Source organism: Oncorhynchus kisutch, linkage group LG27, assembly GCF_002021735.2.
Source record: "Oncorhynchus kisutch isolate 150728-3 linkage group LG27, Okis_V2, whole genome shotgun sequence".
Lineage (NCBI taxonomy): Eukaryota > Metazoa > Chordata > Actinopteri > Salmoniformes > Salmonidae > Oncorhynchus > Oncorhynchus kisutch.
Genome location: NC_034200.2, coordinates 30,026,402 through 30,033,186, shown reverse-complemented (window position 1 = coordinate 30,033,186; position 6,785 = coordinate 30,026,402). Strand labels below are relative to the sequence as shown.

Here is a 6,785-nt window from a genome sequence, read left to right as displayed (position 1 = left end):
CTGTCTTTTGAACTGCAGTAACCCCATTTCCATGATACAACCAAGATATCAGATGTACAATACCTCAGACTAAGACTTGGGTCCAGCAAATAGGAAGTATTTGTATCTGTCGGCCTTCTTGGCGCTGGGGACAGACACAGCTGAGGTCACTGAGGAGGGGAAGCCTTTCTGAGACGGCTTGATGTTAATCTCTACTCCCAGACGCACCTCTGCTCTGTTTCTTGGACTTGGATTTCTTGCCACAGACGGGGCTACTTCCAGCAGGGTAGGAGTATTTCTGCATGGTGCCTCCTGTGAAAAAGAAATGGTCAATTAGGATTGAGTGAAGCAAGCTCATTGGTGTAAATCATCATGTAAAGCAATGGGAGTAGGTTAGGTAGTGATAATCCTCAAAGCTCTCCCTAACTTTTCTTGAAGAATTAGACAGACTCGGGCCTTCTCCTGGTAACAGACACAGACAGGGCTGCAGTGATGGTGCCAGTCAGACCATCAAAACTAGAGGCAACAGATTTGGGGTAACCAGGCTCCTTCTTGCCGTTGGCCATCTTCCAGTAGCCTTACATGGAAAAGAGATGGGGACAAAAGTGTTGCCATTTGGTTCCACCAAGGCATCTCCACTGCCCCAACCCTCTGAACTTCTCTCAGGTTCTAGGTTTTTCCTCTGCAGTTCTACAGTATCTTGATGATGTAGCTCTTGCCCTGGCAGTTGGTGCGGGTGATGGCACTGTCGATAGGGGACGGAATGCCAAACTCCTCCGTGACGTTGCGGGTTGGGCAAAGGGCCTTGGTCCTGGGGTCCGTCGTCCAGAAGAAATGACCTGGTTGGGGGAAACCGAACCACAATCATTAGATAATGTATCAAGTCAAGCTGCTGCTTTGGAAAAGCTACTTGACCTTCATAAACATTTACCCACTAAGTAATAAGTGAGATAGGAGAGAGCTGTGTAGGACAGTGCTGGGCATGTGCTAGGCCACTATGCTCTACACACACCCTTGAAGATCAGAATGGTTCGGTTGGCCAGTCTGTTGATGGGCAGGTCACTGCAGAGGTCTGGGTTACTGTTGGCATCTAGAGTAAAGAGGACACACCCGTGTGGGTAGAAGCATTACAATTGTGAAGAATATTTAGGTGTTATTATAATATTATACATATAGCTTACTGTATAATAGCTAAATATTTACTTGAGTGATTGCATTTAAAAAAAATATATTTTGCAATCAATTGATGCAGTACTATACATCACAACAGAGCAGACATCCCACAAGTGACTGACGGAGAAACATTACATTAGTATCTAATCCTACGCCTGCCAAGGTGCTGGGGCTGTTGAGCTGAGATGCCCTCCAAGAGACTGGTGGCTGCATCACTCAAGGCTTCACAGGAGATAAGGGGGCAAGATGGAGGACAATAGAACATGTACATACAAACACAAGCAGGTATGCAATACACTACACAATGTATCAGCACTCAGAGAGAATATTGGACTCCTGAGTCTACTAAGATGCATAGAGCTTTGCTCTTGTCGCTCGACTACCTCAAAACATAAACAATAACTAGCTGTTCTGCCACTGTCTCAGACAATACCTTCATCAAACACTTGACACTCACTATCCAGGACAGTGGCTGGGGCTGTGGAGGGTAAAAGTCAGGGTTCAAAGGGGATGCTGGGTACTCGGAGAAAGGACAATAGTCACTCTGGCTCTTAGAGCTGCTGGATCCGGGGTAAGGGCCGTTGGTGTCTGTGAGAAACACAGACCGGTTACAGGAATCCACAGAGCAGGTCTACCATAAACTCTAAAGCATGAAAATGACAATGATTCTAGCATGTAGTTGAAATTCTTAATCAATTGTTGCCCAGCACAAGTGCCTTGTGTGTTGACAAAGTCCTCAATCTCTACATTTCATACATAACATGCAGTGTTCTGATAATGTCAATGATGGACAAGAGCACCCACAATAGGCTGAACATGTCAATGATGGTCAGACGGATGGGGGTATGTGACCTTACTATGGTCTGAAAATACCAGAAATGATCAACTTTTGTGTTCTGAGACCCAGAGGGCAGACAGACACACAGGCTCAGCCCCTGAACTGTTGCATGTTTCAGTACAGTTACTGCTTTCATCTCATCTGACCACCATACATCGATAACCTATAGAGGCCTATTGTGGGTTGGATTATCACATGCAGTCAGTCGGTCACTGATCAACACGTAACCAGATGGAGGCTAATTGCTCTTCCAGTCAATAAGCATGGCCTTGGTTTGGAAAAACTCAGGACCCCAGCTATTACACACATGCCATGGCTGCCTTCCTCACTCTCGCTGTTTAAAGTTTTCTTGGAAAATTTGAGAGACTTCAATTCTGTCTTGCTGGAGGATTTGTTCTTAGGAAGCGCTAATGATAATTTTATCTTATTCAAACGTTTCTACTGTTTAAAATGGCCCACTCTAACGTAGCACTGAGACAGTTTGGCCTATAATCAGGGTACACAAGCTCTTACTTTGCTACAAAGACGATACCTGAGCCTGTTGGCTTTTTCTTGGCATCCTGCTTGATCCTCTGGGTTGGTGTTGGAATTGGAGTGGCATCTAAGAACAGAAGAAAGTTGATGGTGATAATCAAAAACGATTAGTAAATGGTCTGACCCATCACTCTATTCAACTCACTTTAAATCATTAACTACATAGGCAGTGTTCTTTAGACATGTTCTCTGTGGGACTGATTGGGTTTAATGGATTACTGATTGCTGGTTGTATTGTCCTGGTTAAGTTGAGCTATCAGATATCATGAAAAAGTGTTGTAAAGAGTCTTCATAAAGATAGCTGTTGGACGTACCGCAGTGGTTCTGGTAGTCACGGCAACAGGTGTCATAGCGGACACAGCCTGAGTCACATTCGCAAAGCCTGCCTCGTCTGAACCATTCACCACACCTACCACTGCACAACCTGATATTCACCAACACACAGACTTTCTCTTTGTACATGGCCCTCTCTACTACACCATTGATGGATGACTTGGCCTGTCACATAGTTTGAGTTTCAGGTACATCAACACATGTTTACATTCATGCATATATACAGACTCTGATGAATAACCATGCTGACTTTTAAATAAAGACATAGTAATAGCATCGGTCTTACCGGAAGTGCAGAGAGCCTCAAAGTCCTTGCAGCACTCGTCATGAGGGAGGCAGCTGGCGTCACACTAGCAGGGCTGGCCACGAGCAAATGGCTCACCACATCTAGCACTGCAGCTGTCTACAGGTTGGGAAGACAGCGATGGGGAGGGATGAGCCCAAAAACAACTACTACTGTACATTCAATGCTACCATTAAAAAAGGTCCAAATTGACTTACAGAACTGTTGCATTAACAGTGTCACATATTCAGCATATAATGTGGCCCCTGTACCAGACAATGGGTTCTTACCTTGAGCAGCAGAGAATGGCAGAAGAGCAGCACGGGTCACCACCACGAAGGCAGCCAACAGCGACGATGCAGTCATCATGAGTTTGTCTCTAATAGAATAGAAAAATAAGACTATGAAATACCTTTTGTCCAACTCAGTAGGATGAACTGGAAAAAAAGCATCTTACTCTTTGGTTTTATCCATAAAGGAGTGTTACAAAGTTACATTCAAATAATCAAACCATAACTAATTATCAATGTTCTCTTCACATGTTATGCTTGGTAGGTCCCTGAAATAGAGAAAAAGAAAGCCAATCACCTTCACACAAGTCAACTGCAGTCCTCTCACCTTGCTTTTTTTGTGATATTTTAACTACATTCTGACTAGTGTTCCTTACAGTAGGTTAGTGGAACATGGTCAATCATGACTAAACTAAACCAATTACTCTATAACCAGGAAGAACTCTATGATAGTGCCAATATAATAGGTAATCTCTGGCTAGTACTAGGGCTCTTAAAGGTTTTCCCTTGTCAGATCATGTGGTCAGGAAAATCTCTGGATCTAAGTGATAATGTAGCAACTGAACAGTGTGCAGTGATTTGAATGTAAATCATTCAGCACACTTTTATTGTGGCGTTCATCTCTCTGAGTAGGTCTGTGTACAACACGAGGGCTATACTACAGTACAGGATCAATGAGTTAGCAAGCTCACCTGCCTAAATATTCTGAAATACCTTCTTATTTAAGCTTGAAATGGGCATGGTCTAATTGAGTCAACAACCAAAAACACACATCTAAGTTTAGCCTTCTTAATGAACCAGAAAATCAATAGTTATTTCTGGTTGTTTATCAAAGTTAGCTGGCTAACTCATTGATCCTGCTTTGTAGTATACCCCTGAGATCTTCCAGTGATTTGATCTCGCTACAATAACAATGAGGCGCACCGAAACACAGCACTTACTCTCACTACCATTTGGTATTTTATTAGGATCCCCATTAGCTGTTACAAAAACAGCAGCTACTCTTCCTAGGATCCACACAAAACATGAAACATAAAACAGAATGACATAATACAGAACATCATTAGACAAGAACAGCTCAAGGACAGAACTACATACATTTTTAAAAAGGCACACATCAATATATACACACGAACAAGTGTCAATTGCTGCTTTTTTTGTGTGACGCCGCCTCTCGATACATTTTCAGTGTTTGGCACAAAAGAGACTTTTCAAGAAAGGTATTATTCAAACCGTCTCTCCGAGGCAATATGTTTCAAGAATGAAAATAGCAGTGGGGGGAAAAGTACCCAATTGTCATACTTGAGTAGAAGTAAAGATACTTTAATAGAAAATGAAGTGAAAGTGAAAGTCACCAAGTAAAATACTACTTGAGTAAAAGTCTAAAGTATTTGGTTTTAAATATACTTAAGTATCAAAAATGTTAAGTAAAAGTATACATCACTTCAAATTCCTTATATTAAGCAACCTTTCCTTTCTTTTTTTTCAGGGCCACACTTCAACAGTCAGACATAATTTACAAACAAAGCATTTGTGTTTAGTGAGTCTGCCAGATCAAAGGCAGTAGGGATGACCAGGGGTGTTCTCTTGATAAGGGCGTGATTTAGAATATTTTCTGTCCTGCTCAGCATTCAAAATGTAACGAGTACTTTTGGGTGGTGTCAGGAAAAATGTAAGGAGTAAAATGTACAATATTTTCTTTAGGAAAGTTTAAAAAAAAAAATAGAAATTGTAAAGTATAGATACCCCAAAAAACTACTTAAGTAGTACTTGAAAGTATTTGTACTTAAGCACTTTACACCACTGGAAAATAGTGAGTGCTTCAAAGAGCATTCTTAAACACACCCATGTTCACACATGCGCTTGGCTTCACATAAACATCCTATTTGACCAATAATCTTACAATTAGAATTTTACGAGTTCACCTGATCAAAAAAAGTATAGCCCCACATTTACAAGACTCTCTTATCCAGAGTGACTTACAGGAGGAATTAGGGTTAAGTGCCTTGCTCAAGAGCACATCGACAGATTTTTATCCTAGTCGGCTCAGGGATTCAAACTAAAAACCTTTCGGGTATTGGCCCAACGCTCTTAACCACTAGGCTACCTGCCGGCAGGTTAACATGTGGAAGATGCTGAATCTTACTGAAGGTTGATGCCTACAAAGGGACTGACTGAGGCGACTCCCTGCTCTGTGACCCCAAATTCTTTCTTAGTTCTGTGAACATTATGTTGTAGTTCTTGATTTCAGAGTCTTGTAAAAGGTGGTTTGTAGGAGCTGTGTTGGAGGCCTTAACAGGCTAGTATACGACCCAGCTGTCAGCCTACAGACCACAGGAACACAAGACTTCCACAGCTAGTCATGCTTTGTCTCTCTCTGTCTCTGGACTGGACTCACCGTGGGTGACGAGAATGATATGGCTACAGTCTGATCTGCCCAGAGTTCCTATGAACTAACCATGATCTGCTATACTGTACGGCATCATTTAGTGTGGAACTCAAGCCAGGTACTATGGATAGGGCCAGGAGTGTGTCTTGTCCTTGAGATCTGGTAAATTAAATCTCTGGGCTCTGAGATATAGGCCGGCAGATAGCCTAGCAGTTAACGCATTGGGCCAGTGACAGAAAGGTTGCAAGTTTTAAGCACTGAGCCATCAAGGTAAAAAATCTGTTGATGTGCCCTTGAGCAAGGCACGTAATCGTAATTGTTCCAGGGTAGCCGTTGATAATGGCATACCCTGGCTGTGACACCACTCCGAGGGTGGAATTTTTTACATTTCCAATTCATGCATGCGTATTAATACATGTGAAATGGGACAAATATTACTATTATTATAGCCTATAACTTGGGCCCAGAGTTTTTGCAAAGTCAGGAAGAACTCTTGGCCCAATTTGAGTATCGTTGCTGTAAAGGGTGGCTGGCATTGGAATGAATGAATGAAAATCAGACCGCAGTTGTACTTTTTGCTCCAACACTCTTGAATGGACACTTAATAAATACTCGATAAAGGAGATGTGCAATGACTTGTTGGGATGAAATATGTGTTATAAAGAGATTAAATAGCTACCGAATGGCATTTACATATTTTGTCACTTAAAAGAGCAATAGTAAACGAGACACACATGTCAACTTTGTGTGTAACCTAGACATTTTATGAGGTAAGTCTCTAATTTCAAGAGAATAATTAGATAGTATTTGACAATTTCACTAATGCAACACAAAATTATGTATGGCAAGTGGGAGAGCTGTTGGTTTGTCCACTGACATTATAAAATAAACTGTGGTTCTATGTCTTACTACTATTTAGCTTTTCCACGCATTTCACATACTCAGGCTTTCCAACGCTGCTTGTGC

At 41.9% G+C, this 6,785-nt stretch overlaps 1 long non-coding RNA gene across 1 annotated transcript; it reads right to left on the bottom strand.

The window, feature by feature from the left end:
* Positions 1-2,478: 2,478 nt before the first annotated feature.
* On the bottom strand, positions 2,479-3,522 carry LOC116357785 (uncharacterized). Its single transcript, XR_004205736.1, has 3 exons — positions 3,431-3,522; positions 3,144-3,260; positions 2,479-2,591 (listed from the first exon to the last, which is right to left on the bottom strand). It is a non-coding gene; the product is annotated as an uncharacterized LOC116357785 (long non-coding RNA).
* Positions 3,523-6,785: the final 3,263 nt, after the last annotated feature.